The sequence below is a fragment of the Schistocerca gregaria genome, chromosome 2 (assembly GCF_023897955.1).
Source record: "Schistocerca gregaria isolate iqSchGreg1 chromosome 2, iqSchGreg1.2, whole genome shotgun sequence".
Classification (NCBI taxonomy): domain Eukaryota; kingdom Metazoa; phylum Arthropoda; class Insecta; order Orthoptera; family Acrididae; genus Schistocerca; species Schistocerca gregaria.
In genome coordinates, this window is record NC_064921.1 from 220482321 (window position 1) to 220506345 (window position 24025).

Below are 24025 nucleotides of genomic sequence, written 5' to 3' on the forward strand. Positions count from 1 at the left end.
AAGACATTTAGCTGCAACAAGTAATGTTGACCACGCGTCCGGAAAACCGGAAATTTATAGTAATGTCTTATGGGTCCAAACAGATAAGATCATCGGTTCCTAAGTTTACACACTACTTAATCTAACTTACGCTAAGGACGACACACACACCCATGCCCGAGGGAGGACTCGAACCTCCGACGGGGACGAGCTGCGCGGGCCGTGACAAGACGCCTAAGAACACACGGCTTACCTGTGCGGCACACGCGTCTGAAGGGAGCTATGTGAGAAGCTGCTGTATCCACATCATGTACAGCGTGAGCACGCACTATCAGGATCTGATTTTCACGCACAGGCACTTTTCTGCGAATGATTCATTCAACTGTGTGTCAGCCACCACTTCAGTGCAAATGTGCTGTTCCGGGATGAAGTTTCGTTCCAGTGTGATCAGATCATAAATTTTCACAAGCAGCAAAAAAGTGGTTCAAATGTCTCTGAGCACTATGGGACTTAACTTCTGAGGTCATCAGTCCCCTAGAACTTAGAACTACTTAAACCTAAATAAGCTAAGGACATCACACACATCTATGCCTGAGGCAGGATTCGAACCTGCGACCGTAGTGGTCTCGCGGTTCCAGACTGTAGCGCCTAGAACCGTTCGGCCACTCCGGCCGGCCACAAGCAGCACATATGGGCAGTAGAGAATCCTCACGAAGTTATGCAGTGACGTCACCAACAAAAATTTCCTGCCCATGTTCCGGCGGCATTGTTGTTGACCGATGTTTAGGGCCTCATGCTCTTCTACAGTTCAACGGCGATTCTTACCACGCTTTCTTAGAGAGTATTTTAAGTGTTCTGCTAGAACATGTGACTTTGCCAAACGTGCATCTCACGCACGATGAAGCTCCTCCAAATTCTAAACTTCCAAGTAAGAAAGTTCCTAACAGGTCGTTAGGTGGAGGTGAACCAGTTTCTTGCTCTCCATGCCCTCAGGGCTTAAACCGACCACACTTTAGTTTGTGGGGGCACTTGAGAGCTCCTGTGTCCCCAGACCCGGTACAATATTTACAGAGTATTCTTATTATGGGAGGATGTGAAACAATACGCTGTTCTCGAGAGATACATGAGCGCTACAGGGATTCAGTACTACAGCGGTTTGATGCATGAATCCTTGCTACCGGAGTCATTTTGAACATTTCATTTTGGAAATTGTGTAATACTGTACTGATACGTTCTTTTACTGTGGTTTCCGTGATTGATGTGATTATGAAGTGAGGTTGAAAATGAACTCCAATGTGAAAATAAAGCGTTTCCAGAGTTATCTCCATATAGCATGTTTTCTTCCACTATGTGTGAGAAATGTTTCCTGAAAGTCTATCCAGACCTTTAGGTTGGTTGGTTGATTTGGAGTAGTGGACCAAACAGAGAGTTCGTCAGTCCCACCGGATTAGGGAAGGATGGGGAATAAAGTCGGTCGTCCCCTTTCAAAGGAACCATCCCGGTATTGGCCTGAAGCTATCTAGGGAAATTGCGGAAATCCTAAATCAGGAGGCGGATTTGAACCGTCATCCTCCCGAATGCGACACCTTTTGTTAAAAGTCGGTAGTCTGCAAAAGCTGCAGGATTATGAAATGCACTGTACAAGAGACGTCTGCCAGTCGGTAGTTATTATTATATCCGTGTTAACAAAGCACACTTCGAGCACTTTGCAACCATAATTGGAACAACATCAGAAGTTGATGTTCAATCGAGATGTAATACATTGCTCAGACGCCCTTAACTGTCGCATTGGCCTTGCATCTACAGTGGATATTATCTTTTGCTTTAAAATGACTACCGCATTCAGTCTGGGACACCATCGCAGCTCCAAAGCACGATGCTGTTATGCTTCGAACAACAGGAACAATCGCTAACGACACACGCGCTGTTTTGATGTCGCCGCTAGCTGCGGACGGTATTCATCAGTAGGGAAGACCAAGCGTCAGAAACACACGAACATCCTATTAGCGTTCTCGGCAGGCTCATGCATTCTTAATGCTTTTCAGGCACGCTACGGACTTCGTCGTCCGTTCACTTAATCTCTTCCGAAAAAGTGATTAAAATTTTACAGCAAGAAGTAAATTTTGAAGTCCATTTCCTCCTCTACTTACCCCTCCCCTCGTCTTTTTATAGCTTCATGGAAATGTTTCGAAGTTCACAGCAGCAGCAGAGAAGACATCAGCTTTGGTATTTTGGTTATAGGAACGGACACCAGAATACGTTTTTAAAATAATGGTGACTTGGTCGGTTTGTGGTACAATTTGACATTTACATCAACGGCAAGCTGTCCTTGCACAGAATTAAATATTTTCGGCGAGATTCAGCTCTTGTTCGTTCCCTGGTCGCACTCTCCGTTGTTCTTCAGGCACCGATTGTTTGCTTATGCATCGTAGGAGTGACTTTCGGCTAGAAGTGATCTTGACATGTAAATAATAATCTAACCACACCTCCTTTACGTCTTGTCACGGTCCGCTCGGCTTCCCCCGTTGGAGGTTCGAGTCCTCCCTCGGGCATGGGTGTGTGTGTCGTCCTTATCATAAGTTAGTTTAAGTTAGATAAAGTAGTGTGTAAGCTAAGGGACCGATGACCTGACCACATACACACACCTCCGTTAGAAAGTTTTCTTATGTTAGCGTGGAAATCGAACAATACAATACGCTAGTTTCGTTTGCATATTTATTGCTCACACTTTTTTTTTCCTTTCATTTCGTCAGCTGTTGCAGGAAACTGTATAAAATTTTACTTCCGTAACTAGCAAAAACTGTTACAGGAATATTCAAAGTATTGGAAAATAATACTACATTTACTAAACTTCACTGTGCACTTATCGTTAAGTAGGTAATGTCACCATGTTACTCGTACATTTTCCTGTCCCACCGGTGTCAAATACAGCTGCTTATAGTCTGTAATTTTCAATAAGAAACCTTTCCTCTGTCCCTTGTTTTTATAATCCAACGATCATCCACCGCTGTGCAACTATAATTTTGTAAGATGTGCTGCTGATGGACACCTTGAGGGACATTAAAAGATCTTCTATTAAACTTAACTATGACTAAGGAATTTTAGGTATTGAGTTCTATCTCTATTCGAAAACAAATGGAACACACATGTAAAACTCATACACTCTATTTTTTCCAAATTGTAGCCTTTTGAAATGTGGGAGATAAATTGGTCGCACAGGAAGAGAAAGGAACTTTTTCAAACATGGTGTTACAGAAGTATACTGAAGATTATATGGGTAGATCGGGTAACTAATGAAGATATATTTAATCGCATTCGATTGTCACCAGTTGAACTAAAAGCAGAGACTGGTTCACGGGCATCCTGAAACATCATAGAAACGTCAGTTTGGAAAGTTTTAATGTGGATGGGGAGTTCTAGAAGGACACTAAGGCTTGACTGCAGTATGCAGATTCAAATGGATGTGGTTTACTGTAGTTATGCAGAGGTGAAGCGGCTTGTACAGGACGGACTAGCATGTAGAGGCGCATCAAACCAGTCTTCTGTCTGAAAACCAGTACAACAACATTTAACTGTACCAGTGTCGAACGAGAGCAGGAAAAACTGATCCAGGGACAATTTAAAACAAATAGTGGCAGTGGCACATACGGAATGAAGCAAAGGATTGCGACGCTTGGAGAAACTAAAAAGAAAATCTACATACTGTTCTCCCCTACTAGCAGATTCACTACCGGTGTAGCATGATATTTTTTCACGTTTACTTCGAGATAGCGTTCAAATCAATGAAACTGATATTAGTTTACGTTGTGTTGTATTGTCAAATCGCATTCACACAGTGTAGAATAAACTGCGCATTGTATTACTGGACGGTCTGCGACAATAGGTGCAATGAACACCGGACGTCATATGAATATTGTAAGGAATATTTACTTTTGAGAACTGAGCAAAATAGCTGCCACATTTATAGAATAATCATAAAAATTACGTCAAATGCCTCATAAAACCATTACAGGGTTTCCTGGTATAATGCAGAATTTGGACCGCAAACAGAAGTAGCTGTCAATCCGTTCTCTCACACTTTTTGAACAGGTCATTTAACAAACTAATGGAAAAGGGTATGATGTGGCGATTGTTACATATTTCTGTTTGCTGGTGACGAACGATGTTGAGAGTAAGATAGGCAATGTATTAAATACTGCAGTTAAAGATGTAAATTTATGGTCTGTAGAAAATAAACTGATGCTAAGTCGCAGTAAGGCTTGGTTTTTAGAATTTGTAACACACCGTACTACTAGAACTTTTATTTTGATTACGTGGAATGGACGTACATGAGTATGAACAAAAAAAAAATATCACACCACTCCAGCTATTCATCTCATCAACAGCTGAATATTCTACTGAAGTGAAACATATGTGTGAGAGTCTCTGTGAAAGTGAGAGTGAATCATGTACAAACAGCACGTTGTGCTAGGTAAGCAGTTCTAAAAAAGTGCTAGCCAGTGACAGGGCGTTTTCCTCTCCCCCCTGCGTCTATCTCTATCCCTCCTCTCTCTCTCTCTCTCTCTCTCTCTCTCTCTCTCTCTCTCTCTCTCTCTCTCTCTCTCACACACACACACACACACACACACACACACTCTAATTTTAATGTTACTTTCCACAGTTGTATTTGGTAATCAAGAATTTCTGTTCTCTCATATAAGTCAACTCTTCGCCTAGATCTTAAGCTGCTATAAACTTTAATTGTAACTATTTCTGTCCGTTTATATCTCTGGAAGGTTAGAGACATTGCTCTACTCTGCTGTTATTTCCAGTTTCGCGAGTATTTTTGTTTACTTCATTTTGCACTATTTATCGATTTCAGCTGTACACTACTTTCTCAAGTAGTGCAGGTATCAATACAACGGCGGCATATAAGCATAACCATGACATAGCTCCCAGTATCCACCACGACTGGTGGAACCACAAACACTAATGCGTCCTGTTATAAGTAACAGGTTTTATGTCTGATACTGATGAGCACTGACGCCAATAATCTGGCTTCTTGGACCGACTTCCGAGCATATGCTCAGGAGCTTTGACGTGTTGGCAGTACCACCCCCTCACAGCTCCGATCCTGCCTAGCACAAATCGAACCCTACGCACAGAATCCAAACCCAGCAGCATTAAGCTACAGCAGCACTGGAGGCTTTTATCGCCACATCCTGCTAAGACATTCTCCTTGCTATTTGTTGGAAAACAGTTGTGCGACTACTGACATTCATTTCCGCTTTGGATAAGGAGAAAAATAATAAATGGATGAGGCAAAAGTAAAGAAATATGTAAAGGTACTGGAAGGTTTGATAGTGAACATAGAAAAATTCTTCTGCATAGCAGAAAAAGTAAAATTAGCATTAGCGTGTTTCGCCTATTGTTTGGTCAGGAACAAACATTTGAAATGCATCCAAATGTGAATTCATCTTTCAATGTTCATAAAGCACTACCTGCTAAGAATATACAACCACTGGCCTTATCGCAGCTGAGTCCTAGAGCACTAAGCTTTATACAGAATGTCCTGGATATATGGATATTCACATACTAGCAGAGTTTCGACTTTAAAATATTCCGTGGAGAATTGTTACAGTATGCTGTAAAACGCTATATGATTTCATGTAATTTCAAGCTGGAAGGTCGTCTCTCACTCATTAAACGCTTTGTCCTGTATAAAACTGCACGAATGTTTCACTAGTAGCCTAACTGCTAAGGAGAAACTGTTCGACACTCGAACCTTTGATACGTCATTGCTACTGATTTCAATGGTTAGCGTAATACACAACAATGGATGATAAGAGAATCTGATTAAGACAACTTCGTTAAAGATCGCGCCCCAGGAAATAGAGGAGTGTAACACATATCCGATTTAGCTTTGTGATGACGAATATGTTATGTTGCATTTTACACTATCTTGAGCGTCAGCGTAACTCTCTGATGATATTATTCCTACTTACTTTAAAAACTCATGTCCCTTCTTGGCTCACCTTGTTCTCTTGTGTATGTTCCTAAGCCATCGAATGATTTTCTGAATATCTACAAATGCATTTAATTAGTGAATATTTACTCTTAATTTTTCCGTCAATTACCGAGCTATTTGTTATCTACCCAAGTTTCTTCTTTTTGCAGTCAGTTTTGTCGTTACCGAGCAGAAATTCCTTTTCGTTCTGTCTTTGATACCCCTAATCATTGGGTCGAGTTTCCTCTTGTGTTGTTAGGCAGCGCTTCCCCACATTGCGTTCGCTCCAACTGTTTCTTTTCTTCCACCTAAAGCCAATAGAGGGTTTCTGTTTACGTTTCTCTGATTAACATCTTTAATACGGATTTTTATCACTTCCTATTAAAGGAATGTCTTCCCCATTTCTCCAGTAGCAACTTTGTTTTCACGATATTTCAGAGCCCGTGTTGTCCAAAACACGACGTAATATTCACTTGGACATGAATGCACGACCGGGAGAATATTCCATCCTACTTAGAACAACACAGGCACTGAAATATTGTATTTAGCCGTCGAAACCAGGCAAGCGTCACTTCACTAAGTTAACATGTCTACATAACACTGAAATATGCATAATGGATATACGAACACAGGTTGTAGACACATCGTTGACGACTTATGAAAAGCCTATTGGTAAGGCGACCGCAAGCGATAAGCAGGAAATCTGAGTTAGAATCCCGGCCCGGCTTCAATTTTCATTGTCGTCATTCAGTTATGTAATTGATAATAGTCCACATTCGCTTCAACTTTTGTTTTGCTTGTTTCGGTTAGCATTGTGTTCCACAAGCGGTTTACATTCCTCTTTTGTTCCAAAACGTATTAATGACTTATGTGACCTTCTACACTGTATACCATACTTTTGCCGCAGAACTATCTTTTCCATAACTATTCAGAACTCAAATCGTACTTTCCTGCTGTCCTCTAATTACAGTGATCAATTACCTTCGTTCTGTTTTAAAACTGGATACATTAAGTATGTCAGGGGAGAGCGTTGTACGTAGAGGATAGTGTGTCTAGGAACATGTGATGTTTTTGCGTCATTACTTCAGTGTAATGGCTTATTTTAGAATCACACGAAGGACTGCACGCTAGAGAGTCATAAACAGTTTCTCCAGTTTTTGTTTCTGTTAGACATGAAATTCTGTTCTGTGCTACATTTGTAAACATTTCGCGTTCCATGCACTTCAGTGCTGTATAATACACACACACACACACACACACACACCAAGTATCACGAAGGAATCATCCGAATGGGACGGAAACCGGTAGATGTGATGTAAATGTTCACAAACTGAGTGAACCGTGCGTGGCTCATGTTCCCGCCATCATATATTTTACACCCTGTTTTTAACGTACTTCCACCTCACTACGTTAATTTAAATTACTACTGTCACTGAGTTGATGCTTTGCTTGACTGTGACCGGTGCTAGCAGCGCGTATCGATATGTCCCCTCTCGTAGTATCTCTGCTCTGCTCGACTGCCATTACTTCCCGGTCGTTGTCTTTCGTGAGCGAATTCATGTTGCGAGTTCGGGCTACCAGTCGGTTGGATCGTGTCTGGAGCGTAGTCCGCACCTGCCAGTCGCGGAGTTGTAATGCGCAACTAGTGGAGTCGGGTTGGAGCAGCAGTGAGGTCTGCGTCGACATGGCTGGCCCGACCATTGCCGCCACACATCACTTGAGCCGAGTCAACGGTCTTGCTGGATCGTTGGTCGATCGTCCTAGCGGAAGACTCGTTTTGGCTCTCCAATCGTTCATGAGTCGCTGTGTGTGTGTGTGTGTGTGTGTGTGTGTGTTGTGTGTGTGTATCGACTCCCTATTTGCCCTCGAGCGTGCTTAATAACTGTTGGGTATCGTTCAAGTCTTCGTGAACGTGTTTGTCAGGTTGTGTGTGTAGTTGGCGTTATTTCTACTGACCACTATTTTAGATGTTGTCGGCATTCGGAGCAGTCAGTCGGTTGTTGTGGACGAGGGAAGTTATCTCCTCGCGGTTAAGTCGGCGGGGTCCGCTGGCGGTCCCTGCGCAGTGTCGGAGCATGTGTGGAGCTGTCCGAACGCTACGACCTTCGTGGTTCACCGACTCAGGACGTCACAGTTGAGTAGTGGTTTCAACTACCCAAGCCACATCCATTCAAGTTGTGGAGGTTAGTTTCGGTGGTTTGCTGTTGGGGACGTTTTTCTGTGAGCAGCACAGAGTGTTTCTACTGCTGAAATTTAGCCGTCATGTGGTGTAATTAACTATTTTGATTGACTACAATTCGAGTGCACCAGTGGAATTTTCTTCCTTGTCGCCGTTAGTGTTCCGGTTACCTGCCCTGGCCTGTGACGTAACTTCAAGGAGCGTCCTTCCACACCAGTTGTCGCTGTCAAACATTATGTGTAATTTTGACAGCTAATGCATACGTTTGTAACCTTTTGTGTTTGAGTTCTCAAGTACTGACTGATGGGAAGCAAGTCGTCGCGTCGGTCGGTCCGTGGCTGTCCCCTGGTTGGGTTCCGACAGATCAAGTGTAGTTGGGCTCACCACCTGTCTCTCCTTAGTGAAGGAGGGCAGACCAACTCCCCTGGAGGCTTCTGAATGTCTCCTGTGTTTCATTATCTATTTTCAGCTACTTAAAATTTAAGGCTTATGTTTATTTTTCTTTTTCTTAAAAATTTTGCAAAAATTAATTCTCAAACTTATCTTTCAAGCTTAATTGTGGCCTTCAGCCATTGGTATTGCACCTGGCATATGTTTCTTCTATCTGTCTTGCTTTGAGGCTTTCCACTTCGCCGTGATATTTTAATTGCATTTTTATCTTGTTGATTTCTAAGATTTCTTGTTTTTAAACATTGTGGCCGTCTACCTTTAAAAGTCTATGGTAATTTATTCTAAAATTTTGAAACTTAATGGTGGCCTTCAGCATATAGTATTGCACCAATGGTGGCCTTCAGCATATAGTATTGCACCTTGCAAATGTTTGTTCTATCTAATTTGCTGTGACGTTTTTCTAATTATTTTATTGCCATCGTAATTGGACTGTTTTATCTTGTTTATTTGTTATGATTTCTTGTTTGGAGGCCTTCCACCGTGAAAGAGTCGCATTCGATAAAGGTCCGGCTATGTCCTGCTTTGATTGTAAAAATGTTATTAAATTACAATAAATTACAGCTAGAAGACGAAACTGACCCCAACCTTATTTGGCTCTGTCCCCAATCCCTAATTACGTGCTCTGTCCAGCGAGTTTAGCGGGCGTACCACTGAGTAAGTCAGTAATGCGTTGTTCCATATCTGGCCTTTATGCAAGGAATTATTCTGCTTGGCATTGATTGTCGGAGCTTTTCTGAAATGGGCTCCTGAGGAATGTTGTGCCAAACTCTGTCCAATTGGCGGGTTAGATCGCCATAATCCCGAGATGATTGTAGGGTCCAAAGCGCCCCAAACGTCTTCAATTAGGGCCAAGGTAGGGTTCTGCAAGCACGAAGACAAGAAGTAAAACACTTGCCATCTGCGGGCGGGCATTATGTTGCTGAAAAGCAAGCCCAGGATGGCTTTCCATGAAGCGCCAGAAGACGGGGATTAGAATATCGTCAACATATCGCTGTGCCCTAAGAGTGCAGTGGATGACATCGAAAGGGGTTATGCTTTGAAAAGGAAGACGATCACTCCTGGCTGTTGGGCTGTATGTCACGCGACAGTCAGCGTTTTATCAAACCGCTGTCCAGGACATCTACAGAGAAGTCTTCGCTCGTCATCTGGGTTCAGTTCGAAGCAGGACTCATCAATGAAGACAATTCTACTCCTGTAAGTGAGATTCCAGGCCGAATGTGCCCGACACCACTGCAGACGGATTGTTGGTGTAGAGTGGTCTGTGGCAGTCGGCGCAAGGGGCGCCATGAGCTCAGCCCCCTTTCTGTGAGCCACCTATTAAGGGTCCTTGACGTCATTGAAGCGCCAGTTACACGCCGTATCGATGATAGTGATGAGTACGGATCTCTGAGTGACTCTCTGGTGATTGCTTGGTCCTCGCGTTTGGTCGTCTCACTAGGTCGACCACGTTTTCTTGACTGTGTATTCGGCCATGTTTCACCCTTTCCTGCCAACACTTACGAAAATTGGCATCCCTCCTATTCAGATTCGTCGATTACACCAACCGGCTTCTTTGAGCCCAACTACACATCCTCTTTTAAATGCTGGATACTGTGTATGTTGTTCACACGTCTATCTGCAAGGCATTTTTATTGTCGAACAGAATATGGAGAACGAAATTCGCAAAGACTTTATATCATGGTGTCGATATTTCCTCTGTTTACTGTCCTTACCAAAAGCGCAATGAAACTACGGCCGCGCGGAGTGGCCACGCGGTTTGAGGCGCCATGTCACGGACTGCGCGGGCCCTCCTGCCAGAGGTTCGATTCCTCCCTCGGGCATGGGTGTGTGTGTGTGTGTGTGTGTGTGTGTGTGTGTGTGTGTGTGTGTGTGTTGTTCTTAGCATACGTTAGTTTAAGTTGGTTTAAGTAGTGTGTAAGTGTAGAGGTTGAAAATACCGCTTCAGTAGACTCCCTGTTGTGCGCTCATAAGCAGCACACCGCGCCTGATACACGCTGCGCTTGGGGGCCACAGCACAGCTACGACACTTGAGGACGGGCTTATGACGGTCCGAAACCTGTCGTGTGAAAATAAAGTAATTTACAATTTGAAGCGGTATTTTCAGCCTCTGCTATAATGCTCAGTTCATCAACTGAGCAATCTGTCAACAGGATTGTTTGTAGTGCGCAAGTCTACGGACCGATGGCCCTATTAGTGTGTAAGTCTAGGGACCGATGGCCCTAGCAGTTTGGTCCCAGGGGCATTCACACACATTTGAACATGCAGCTGCGTTGCAGCCTCACGCGTTCATCCAGCGGCCACCACATTATTCCTTTTTTTGTATTAAATTAATTTGCAATACACTGTTAGTTACTTAGTTAAGGAATTTTGTGGTGGCAGAAATACCATATATATTTACGTATACCATATATATTTACGTCGGTTCTGAACAGTTGAGCCACACTTCGTCGGTCTTACTCCGTCTTGTACTTTGGAACAGAAGGTCTTTTCGATGGAGCACTACGTGCAAATAAACTTTGATTCTTCGGCGTCTTAACCGTATTACCTAACTTGAAAATGAAAATTTGTGTGAGTTTCCTATATCTTCTGTTCCAAAACTTATGTAACCGTTTCTTTCTTATAACAAATCTGCTTTCACCTACTGATTATTGATGTGTAGTAGGATAATAATGAAAGAGTTAGATGACTGAATACACCATTAACGAGATTTTCACGACCGTAACACTTCAATTTCAGTATGTACTTCTAAGTGTACGGCTTTGCTGCAGCTACCGAGCGAGGTGGCGCAGTGGTTAGCACACTGGCCTCGCATTCGGGAGGACGACGCTTCCATCCCGCGTCCGGCCATCCTGATTTAGGTTTTCCGTGATTTCCCTGAATCGTTCCAGGCAAATGCCGGGATGGTTCCTTTGAAAGGGCACGGCCGACGTCCTTCCCTAACCCGACGAGACCGTTGACGTCGCTGTTTGGTCTCTTCCCCAAAACAACCCAACCAACAATTTGCTGCACCTCGGAATACGTATTTACATTTCTAAAAACGTTAATTTTCCGGAACAGTTTCTGTCATTTCAGAAGAACGCTCCAGCACAAATTTGAACATTAAACTTCTGTGACAGAGCTGGCAGGAGCGAAAGTCTGAAAAGTGCTAATGGTGAGATAGAAGAGGACCTCCCAGTTCGTAATCTAAAGGTATCTAATCGGATATTTTTAAAGGGAGTAATCTCTGTAGAGTAATGTCTGTACCACGAAACATTGGTCCGTTACCGGTCTTTGGTCTTTTTCTACATTCCTATTACAACACGTTTGTGTAATCGTTATGGGAGTCACAAATGTAGATTTACAGCTAAAATCTCGCTCTGCGTAAAATATAACAGATTCACTGTAACGGTATGAGTAGTATATTCAGGATTTAACTCACAACACACCACACAGCCACAACCTAGTAGATATAATGGTAACAAAGACGCTTCATAAAGTAATCCGCTCTAGTCAAAACTTATGCTCCTCACCTCTCTGCCCATAGTGAGATGATCGTAATGTGTCACTTGCCGACCGCTGGAGGAAAATGCCACCTAATAACGTACAGAAATCTAATAAAAGGCAAGCATAACACCTTACCACAGGTCTGTCCTCGGATCCTATAGCATGATGAGCCGATATTAGTTAATTCCAAGAATTCAGTAGCGGACTTGCTGCACTTTAAGCAAGCAGTCAAAGTAAAAAGCCCACTTACTCCAAAGCTAGTTGCGGAACGACGGGAAATAATTACTAAACGGTACTCGGGATATGGAATATATAAGCGAAATGCATCATTTGAACTTAACGAAGCATACAGAAAACTGCTGATGAAAGCAACACAAAACTTGTATGCAGCGAGTCGAATATTGCATCTCCGTAGAGAATATAATCTCGGCATGACATTCTGATGCCTCTGCAGACGAATTAAACGACTTTTTCTCAACTTCTGTTTTAAAGTTGAGAGAGATTACCAGCCACCTGACAGGATCTTCACGAAGATGCGTGTTTCTTGAAAGCTGCACTATATCTAAAAGAATGTGACGCAGATACGCTTAAAGACGTTGTCATTATTATTCATGTTGTTGGCTGTAACTTCAGTCCTCTATCTCATTAACGGAAAATAGCATATTGAGTGGAAATAAGAAAAATAAACCGAAATCACCAGCAACTACAGGCCGGACAACTTATTACGAGCAGTATCTAAAGTCTTGGAAGTGCGTCCTTTAAAACATATACCACCCACGAGACAAACAACAATCACTTGGTGTGCAAAAAATATCTTTTACTTTTCAATACAAATCAATTTTAATATGTAGTTACCGTGTTTGGACGGATGCCGTAGTTCACTCCAACCACTGAGAAAACCACACCGTCTATCACAATGTGGTTTGGAGTGAAGTCAGGAACCTGCTTACGCTCTGAAGATGGTTGGTGACGGCCAAAACCTGTAATTTTGAACTGAAATTATAGGAAAAAAATTAATTTTTAAACAAGCATTTTGACAGTCACTTGTGAACAATTTAAATGTCGCCATTTCCAAATCATCAATGAGACACGAGGAAAACCGTAGCACAGATATTGATTTAATGACGTCATGAAACCTGCCATGGACATCCGTGAAGCGCCCAATTTAACACCGACTGAGAGTAGTTCTTCGTAATACTGTTACAGACCTTTAGTGGTGTGGCATTATATCTTCTGTGAAATAAGATTTGGTTTTTGGTTAGGAATTAATTCCATATTAATTCTCTGAAAAAAAAGGTAGCTGTAAATGAAAAAACAAACATTAAATAATGTATCACTCAATTTTCCTGCCACAAACCCTTTAAAAATTCCTAATGTTTCAGTATTCGCCCCTTTTCGCAGATCATCTGCCACCACAATCGCCTACGTAACAAACAAACGAATATGAAACTGTATACAGACACAACAACAGAAGAAAAGACTGTTGGAAACCGCAAAGACAGTTTACAGTACCATTTACAGTACACACGCATAACCGACACGCAGTGAATGTGAAGAGTTCAAGTGAAATGTGCTCGTGAACTTCGAAAATCGGACATCCGGAGCTGCATGCAAGATAACTTAGTACAAGTCCATGGTGAATTATAAGATCCCAAAATCATAAGTAAAACCAAACTGTAATTTAATTTTACAAAACTTCTGTCTCAAAAATATTGTTTGGCACCAAACAATAAGAGAAAAACGAAAAATTTTTAATATAGTACCACGCCTTGAAACATTATTTAATGCAGTTATGATGCATTACAGAGCACTGAGGTTGCTCAGTAAATAAAGGAAAGTGAAATGCCTAATGCGTATGGCACAGAAACAGCCCTTTCATTTAGTTACATAAATGGACTGCGTTTGCAAGGAGATGATAATAATGATAATAATAATAATAATAGTATATTGTTCACTTCCGTATAAGAAGTTAGCGCTTGGTGAAAAAAATATCGTTACAGTAATTCGTTTTGCCCTGATTGCAAATTCCTTTCTCTTACATCAGGCAGTGCGTTCTGGTGTAACTGACGATGATTTTCAGATTTATAACATCGAGTTTTCTTCTAGTCCATGTGTTCTGATCATTATAGCCATGCTTGGCAAAAAAAGAGAGAGAGAAAGACAGAGAGATAGAGAGAGAGAGAGAGAGAGAGAGAGAGAGGGAGAGGGAGAGGGAGAGAAAGCAATCTGAGGTCAACCTTTCTATCACGCACACACTGCAATAGAAACCTGCGGAACGTCGATTATCAGTATCTGTGTTGATTAATCGATGCATTTCCGTCACTTGGCAAGGTTTCAATTGAAATTATGAACAGGTCTGTTTGGACATGCTACTGACAACCGGTTAGAAAACCCAAATGGCGCAAATGATTTTCCAAGTCCCTTCCCAACCTGCCTAGTCCGGCGATGTGCTCTCTGCAAAAGTCAAACGAAGAGAACCGTAGATATTCAGAATGCTCACTGCTCTCTCATTCCTGTTTGGTAATTCGCGTTTTTCTGCATTTATACTCCAGTGTACCTGATTCTAAAATGTGATCCCTTCTCAGAGACATTATTGATACTTTGGCAGGTTTTTCCTATTTTTCATCGCCGTCAGTATGTGAAGTAAATATGCAGACCAGTTCAGGTCTGGTTGGGAAAAATTTATGTTAGAAGACGAATTGTTACATTACATTGTTAATATTGGCCGCCTGTGTGTTTTACTTCACCATTCACAATCTTAGCAGCACTTCTTGCCGATGACACTTTCATTCTATCAGACTCGGTAAACCACTTGAAAGGAGATTATAGGATGAACAATAACAAAAACAAAATATTGACTTTGGAAAGTAGTCGAATTAAATGAGATGATACTCAGGAAATTAGCTTGGAAAACGGATCACTATTACTAGTAGATGCGTTTTGTTACGTAGGCAACAAAAGAGGTTTCCAGAATGAGATTTTCACTCTGCAGCGGAGTGTGCGCTGATATGAAACTTTCTGGCAGATTCAAACTGTGTGCCCGACCGAGACTCGAACTCGGGACCTTTGCCTTTCGCGGGCAAGTGCTCAACCAACTTTTTTCTTTTTTTTTTTTTTTTTGAAGAAACTAAAAGTACATATATATTCACTATGCAAGAGTTCTTCAAGGTACCATTCCATTTAAACATATACAAATGACTGTTAGTTAAGCAAAAAAATAAATAAATACATTAAAAAGAAGAAAAAAACATTAAATACAACAAATTATAACATATTCTGTCTTCTTGCTTTTTTTTCTTTTTTTTGTCGGTGCATGGGAACGTGGATAAGGGTGTTGCATCAAGTGACAGGTATGCATGGTACACCCCAGCTTTGAGGGGGGTCAAGGAAGACGCTGCGGAGATAACCGGCAAAAGTTTGTCGGTAAGATGGTTTTCGGGTGAGGGTGCTACGCTACCGAAGCACGAATCACGCCCGGTACTCACAGCTTTACTTCTGCCAGTACCTCGTCTACTACCTTCCAAACTTTACAGAAGCTCTTCTGCGAACCTTGCAGAACTAGCACTCCTGAAAGAAAGAATATAGCGGAGACATGGCTTAACCACAGCCTGGGGGATGTTTTCAGAATGAGATTTTCACTCTGCAGCGGAGTGTGCGCTGATATGAAACTTCCTGGCAGATTAAAACTGTGTGCCCGACCGAGACTCGAACTCGGGACCTTTGCCTGGTTTGGAAGGTAGGAGACGAGGTACTGGCAGAAGTAAAGCTATGAGTACCGTTCGTGAGTCGTGCTTCGATAGCTCAGTTGGTAGAGCACTTGCCCGCGAAAGGCAAAGGTCCCGAGTTCGAGTCTCGGTCGGGCACACAGTTTTAATCTTCAAGGAAGTTTCAACAAGAGAGGTGATGATGGTCGGAGTAGAGAGAATATGAAATAGACGGGCAACAGCAAGAAAAACATTTCTGAAAAGAAGGAATTGGTTAAGGTCTATTAACAGTTTAACCCTTAGGAAGTCTTGTCTGAAGCAATTCGTAGTGCAGTCTTGCGCGGGAGTGAAAAGTGGACGATAAGTACTTCAGTCATAAAGAGAACAGAGGCTTTTTAAATGTAGTGTTACAGAAAAAAGCTGAAGGATAGATCGTTGGAACTAACTGCTAATGCGGAGGAACTGCGTCATCATTTTCTGGGGCCTTTGTGCCACTTCAACACGAGGTCGGCCTTGTTATTATGGATTTGGCAATGTTAGTGTCAGAGGTTGGCCACATGCCCTTCCTGGAAGTAGTGTTCCCCAGCTGTCTGCGTCAAGAGTAAGCTAACGAATAGTGCGAAAGTTTTCCAATGTCTGCGAGGCGTGTAACTGAGGTGGAACATAGGGACCAGCCGAGTATTCACCTAGTGGGATGTGGAAACCCGCCTAAAAACCACATCCAGGCTGGCCAGGGAGGTGGAGAGTATGGCGTTGGAGACAGGCATGAATATGGCTAACAGGTTCAAATGGATATAAGTTGCAGAAGTTATTCAGAGATGAAGAAATTTGCGCAGGGGAGACTACGATGGAGAGCAGCATGAACCCAGTCTTCGGACTGAAGACCTCAATAGGAACGATAATTGTAATACTCAGAATTCGTCTGTCCTTGTTGCACCACAACTTCTGATACCTCTTGCCATTTCATATAAAACCTTCGAGGGCTTGCTGAAAAGAAATGTTTTCAATTTTTTTTCGAATAAAGCAAACTTTATTAACATTTTACATTTTTATTCTTCCTGTCGACATATTTATTTCCTAGCATAACCACCTTGGCGAAGAACACATTTCTCCCAACGAGAGACCACTTCTTTGATACCGTCACTGTAGAATGATAAATTTTTTTTGAGGGAGCGAAAGCCTCACCTCTGCTTGCACCAGTTCATCACTGTCAAAGTGAAGACCTAAAACGCATTCCTTAAGTGTGTTCTTTAAGTTTTGGAAACAGATGAAATTAAGATGGGATGAAGTAAGGACTGTACGGAGGATGATCGACGACAGTGAACCCAAGGCTTCGGATTGTTGCATATGTCACAAAGTTAGTGTGTTGTCTGGCATTTTCATGCTGAAGGAGAGCGAGCTCCATGTGTAGCCGAAGTCTTCAAGTTCCAAACTCGTTTACAGCACGCTTTTTCTCACCCACAGACATAGTTGCATTTCAGACCACCGTGGTACACGTTACAATTTGGAGCCATCCAGAAGACCAGCCTGCAAACTTGTAGATTTGAAGAATAAAGACACAAAATATTTTGTTTTATTTTCAAAGTTTTGGGTTTCTATAAAAAAATAAAAAAACGGAGGCTATACTTTTCACACACACATTCACCTCTCAGGTTTTCCACATGAACTTCAGTCAGCTTTCACTTTTTCTTACTTCTTGACACAGCTCGTAGTACATTCATGTACATTCTTAATAACACATTACTAATAAGCTTGAAGTGGTTATCCAAATGGAGCACCAGGGGTTTTATATTTTTCTTTTGTCACCAGCTTTCACATTTGGATACCGCGGTTGTTTAATTTACAACGAGTTAAAATAGTATAAGTTAACAATCATCCTGGTTAGTAGAAAAGTTTATTACATAACAGGTAGAAAACACAATTTTCAAGTGTACTTCAAGTGCATATATTGTGTATGAGTTAAATGTTAAAAGCATGTTTTCTCTCACATAAAAATATTGCGGAAATCAAGGTATGATTTAAGTTAATGTATTTCCTGAAAGATGTTAATCAGTTACACAGCTTCTCAGAACAAGCTTATCGAGTTATCTGAATTATCAGAAAAACGGAGAAGATACCTTGGGACCTCATTCGGATAAAGATCATCACCATCACCAGCTTTTGGCTTCTTTTTCCGATACATTGCTTACTTTTTCAGTCCATTGAATTTGCGACCTTCGTTCCATAGACAACTATCTGAGTTCTTCAGCTTCCTGCCTTTCACGCTCTCTGCACGTAGGGTGTTCGGAAATTCCCGTTAAAAACTTCTAGGTCTTGTAAACTTCTAGGTCTGGTAAACTTCTAAGTCTTATACACTCGAGTGAGTGCATAATATTCTAAAAAGGAACCCACGTCCGCAAACGTACCATTTCCATTCTACGATGTTTTAATTTCATTTAATTAACTCATCCATTTCTTCTTGAGGAATTATATTAGGCGTGACGAACTACAATTGTTAGGTAAAAATTCGAAAGGAAATATAAAAAAAAAACGTTCATTTATCACTTAAGCCCATATGTTTGTATTAACACTTAAACATCACGCGTTTTCATTATTTCAAAACAAAAAAGAACTCATTATATGATAAGAACGTAGGATTCCGCGGCCGGTGTCACAGTGATTAAATTCTTATGTGTATTATGCCGCGCCTTTGCTAAAAACTAACAACAATAATAAACTATTATTACTGTTGTTAGTTTTTAGCAATGACGCGGCATAATACCTAGAAGAGCTTTAATAACTAATTTTATTGTACACTACTGGCCATTAAAATTGCTACACCAAGAAGGAATGCAGATGATAAACGGGTATTCATTGGACAAATACATTATACTAGAACTAACATGTGATTACATTTTCACGCAATTTGGGAGCACAGATCCTGAGAAAACAGTACCCAGAACAACCACCTCTGGCCGTAATAACGGCCTTGATACGCCTCGGCATTGAGTCAAACAGAGCTTGGATGGCATTTACAGTTACAGCTGTCCATGCAGCTTCAACACGATACCACAGTTATACAAGAGTAGTGACTGGCGTATTGTGACGAGCCAGTTGTTCGACCACCATTGACCAGACGTTTTCAATTGGTGAAAGATCTGGAGAAAGTGCTGGCGAGGGCAGCAGTCGAACATTTTCTGTATCCAGAAAGGCCCGTACAGGACCTGCAACATGCGGTCGTGCACTATCCTGCTGACATGTAGGGTTTCACAGGGATATAATGAAGGGTACAGCCACGGGTCGTAACACATCTGAAATGTAACGTCCACTGTTCAAAGTGCCACCAATGCGAACAAGAGGTGACCGAGACGTGTCACCAATGACACCCCATACCATCACGCCAGGTGATACGCCAGTACAGCGATGGCGAATACACGCTTCCAATGTGCGGTCACCACTATGTCGCCAAACACGGATGCGACCATCATGATGCTGTAAACAGAACCTGGATTCATCTGAGAAAATGACGTTTTACCATTCGTGCACCCAGGTTCGTCGTTGAGTACACCATCGCAGGCGCTCCTGTCTGTGATGCAGCGTCAAGGGTAACCGCAGCCGTGGTCTCCGAGCTGATAGTCCATGCTGTTGCAAACGTCGTCGAACTGTTCGTGCAGATGGTTGTTGTCTTGTAAACGTCCCCATCTGTTGACTCAGGGATCGAGACGTGGCTGCACGATTCGTTACCGCCATGCGGATAAGTTGCCTGTCATCTCGACTGCTAGTGATATGAGGCCGTTGGCATCCAGCACTGCGTTCCGTGTTACCCTCCTGAACCCACCGATTGCATTGTTGCTAACAGTCATTGGATCTCGATCAACGCAAGCAACAATGTCGCGATACGATAAACCGCAATGACGATGGGCTACAATCCGACATTCATCAAAGTCGGAAACGTGATGGTACGCATTTCTCCCCCTTACACGAGGCATCACAACAATGTTTCACCAGGAAACGTGGGTCAACTGCTGTTTGTGTATGAGAAATCAGCTGGAGACTTTCCTCATGTCAGCACGTTGTACGTGTCGCCACAGGCGCCAATCTTGTGTGAATGCTCTATCCAATCATTTTCTTATCACAGCATCTTCTTCCTGTCGGTTAAATTTCGCGTCTGTAACACGTCATCTTCGTGGTGTACCAATTTTAATGGCCAGTAGTGTAGGTACAGAAAGTTACTGACTCATTACAACTGCGGCTGTGTGTGGTGACCACCGATGTTGTTACAAACGTTGTGTCTCTGAAACATATTCTGGTACATTCTCTCCAACCCACTTGGTGTCTTCAGTTTCTACTGTAGCGCCCAGAACTCGTGCCAGTAGATTTTCCTCTGTCTTTACAGACGTTAAATGACACCAGGTAACCGTCTGACGTAGTACACGTCATCCTGGTCCAACCTATTGCATACCTGAACAAACATATCTGAGTCTATAATCCTTCCCTCAGCAGACGCGAACGCGTTACACGTCTGAATTGAAACAGTCGTAGAACGGGAAATGTCATTTCCCGACATGAGCTCCTATTCAAAATATTATGTATTCACTCCCCTCTACACGTCCTAGAAGTTTGTAATAGTAATTTCCAAACACCCTGCATATTCTTCAAAAATTTTATTATCCTTGAAACATCCCCTTAGTAAAATTTTATAATTACAGTTCTGATAAACCTCTTACGTTATTTGATTTTCAAACAGCTGAGCAGAACTGAACGTACTCATACATTTCGCTCTTTACTTATTCTGATCAACACTAAACTGACACACAATATTTTTAGCGCAACGCAATCTGACTTTCAATAATACCTACAGAAGAATGGCCCTGACTAACAATAACGTATACCTTTATGCATCACATACCTCACAAAACTCTTCGTTACTCGAACTACTGCAATACATCGAACGGCAATACTGCTAGCTAAATAAAAGATTCTAACTTCTGAAGGCATTAACTACTGATTGGCATAGTTAGCAAATGAAAGATTTTGATAGAGAACAAACAATGTATTTACCTTAACAGTGTTCAGAAGTCATCATATATATATATATATATATCAGTTGATGATATCCAATATTACAAATTAATTCTTTCTGATGGACACACGTCCAGATCGACCGCTCTCAAAACTCTGCCATCTCTCTCCCCACATCCATCACTGCTGGCGGCTCACCTACGCTACGCGCTGTTCACATCCAACTGCCCAACACTACAATAGCAAAAATTCCAACAATGCCAACCAGTCATAGACTGCACACAGCACAGCCAGTGATTTTCATACAGAGTGCTACGTGGTGTTATCAACATTGAAACCTAAACAACCTACTTACATCATACTTTTCTCATACGTTATCCCAAAGTATCGTTTTCTTTTTTGTTTGTTGTACTAACCGAAATTGTTTTCCTTCACCCAAGTATTCTCTTTATTTTATTTTTCTCACCAGGAGGAACGTCGACAGGCGTTGCAGTTAGCTTCTGTCAAAGCAGAATAATTTTAATCGAATCACAGCCAATGGAAACAGCTACAAAAATAAATCTCAGAATTTTAGACACATGTGGAACAAAACGATTCAATTTCTCATATATTTCCCTTTTTTCAGTAACTTTTATGCCAACGTTCGTAGAAGCGTCAGAATCGCAGCACCTACACCTCCCTAAAAATTTGACGGTCGCTGGTCTCCTGGTAAGTTAAGTCCACTCCATACTCTTAGAATAGCCCACAGAATACTTTATCGATATTTATGAGGCCATTATAACTTAATACTATCGGAGGCCGTGCTTTATGGTGGTGCCGCAGCAAAAATTCCAGCCGGTCGTTGGTGAGCTGAGCGTGTCCCGGTCTCCGGGAGAACAATAGGCCTTTAGCTTTGTGGGTCACAGCCGGCTAAGCCGCTCTCAGTGTCACCTTTTGGGGTCTGCCGCCTCTGTGTTGCACCGTTTAGGGAACGAATCGTGTGTGCCAGTCTCTTGCTATTTTGATGTCCTCGAAAGCTTCGACCAACTTTGACAATGAAAGCGCGATAGTTTCGTTTTTCTCTTTATTTTCAGCTATTAGTCCTCGGACTGGTTTGATGCACAGATTCTTCTCTTGTGCATACTTCATCTCAGAGTACCACTTGCACCCTACGTCCTCGAATATTCGCTAGACGTATTAAATTCCTTGACTTTCCTCACAGTTTTTACTCTCTACAACCCCCTCTAATATCATGGCAGTTATTCCTTGATGTCTTAACACATGTCATATCATCCTATCCGTTCTTCTTATCAGTGTTTCCGACAACCCTTCCTGAAAACGGGAAGGATCTGTGTGTGTGAGTGTGTGTGTGCGTGTGTGTGTGTGTGTGTGTTTTTCCCGCTCTTCCAAAGACGTATAGTACACTGCTCCTTTAAATGGAGCAAGTTCTTTCGTATACCCAATATATAATCATTTTGGTGTTCCTTCAGATCCAGTGGCCTTCCCTCCGTTGAGAGGTTTCAGCTGCCTTTCTGTACCATGGCCACTTATTTCGACCTCAGCCATTTTGTCTTTCGTACGATGATTTAAAGTAAGCAATACAATGAGACCGTCCTCTGTGAAACACTTTTGGGAAAAGACTTTGAGTATTTCAGCCTTTTCTGTGTCAGTGCTATTACGGTCCCAGAGTGTATGAACAGATGGCTTCGATCCGTTTACTGATTTAACATAAGATCTTAACTTCCTGGGATTTTGCGTCATAGCGCCGACAGAATTTTACTTTCGATACTTTGAACGCTGTGCAAATTTTGGATTCATGTAGTGAAACGTCCCCTTAGAAAAATTGTACATGACTGTGCTTAAACTGTCACACAGTATTTTTAGCGCAACGCAATCTGACTTTCAAAAATCCCTATAAAGAATGGCCCTGACTAACATTAACCTATACGTATCACAAATCACTTACCTCACAAATATCTTGGTTACTCGAACTACTGCAATACAGCGAGCGCCACTACTGCCAGCTAAATAAAAGATTCAAACTACGGAAGGCACTAACTACTGATAGGGATAGTTAGCAAATGAAAGATTTTAATACAGAACAAAAAATGTATTTACCTTAATAGTCATAATATATATATATATCAGTTCATGACATCCATTCTTACAAATTTCAAAACTCCGCCATCTCTCTCCCCACATCCACCACTGCTGGCGGCTCACCTCCAACTGTGCAACGCTACGCGCTGCCCAACACTACAATGGCAGACAACAATGCAAATCAGCCACAGACTGCACACGGCACAGCCAGTGATTTTCATACAGAGCGCTACGTGGCGGTGGCGTTACCAATAAAATAACCTAAACAGCCTACTTACAATAGTTTTTATTTGTATGTAATGACTTGGCTCTCTTTGGGACTGTGTAGGTGATATTTTTACTGAAGTTTCATGGATAGTTTCCAGTCTTATAGATTGCACACCAACTTCATAATAATTTTAGAAATTCCAAATGAATGATCTCCACCTCTTGAACATTATTTGATCACAAATCTTCCCTTAGCTTTGTTAAACTCTGACTCTAATAATGGATACCCTGTATTCTCATTCGTCTACCATTTCTCCTTGCATACCGAGACAAGTTTTCCCGTTCGCAGTGGCCTTCAGTGTACTCTTTCTACCTATCCGCTTTCTCCTCTGCGTTTTACAGACGGTTTCCCATTTCACTCTTAATACTACCAATGTTTTTTTAATTTGCTAAATGTACCTTTGACTTTTCTATACGCTGAATCAGTCCTTCCGACAATCATTTGTTTTTCGATTTCTTCACTATTTTTCTAAAGCTGTTTCGCCTCGGCTTCCCTACTCTTCCTACTTGTTTCGCATCTAAGTGGCTTATATTGTTGTGTTTTCCTTTTATAATATATAATTTGTTCTTTGGTCGATATTCCATGTGAACGGTTTTCATTGACACTCACGTTGCGTACTGTACATTCTGAAGACTCCTCTCCTTGGATTTCAACAAAAAAATTTAATCTGTGAAGGGTGAATAGTTATTGGATATGTGACGTCTCAAGCGGTACACATCAATAATTTACGAAACTCCAATTAGGCCTTCTTGTAATAATGTTTTTCGACGATGAATTTATAAGTTATTGTCCGTCATTTTACTTACAACTCGCACTGTGTGACAAAAAATAGTGAAATATCCATATGACATGCTCGAATGCCAATACAGCTTCGTACATGTATATTCCATCAGAGT

General features: G+C 41.8%; 1 protein-coding gene and 1 non-coding gene across 2 annotated transcripts in view; both read left to right on the top strand.

Moving 5' to 3' along the window:
* Positions 1-24025, top strand: part of LOC126336721 (Ig-like and fibronectin type-III domain-containing protein 1) — a 2308230-nt gene that overhangs the window by 513800 nt on the left and 1770405 nt on the right. The gene's annotated exons all lie outside the window — the stretch shown is intronic.
* Positions 15867-15941, top strand: Trnas-cga (transfer RNA serine (anticodon CGA)). The gene has a single exon. It is a non-coding gene; the product is annotated as a tRNA-Ser (tRNA).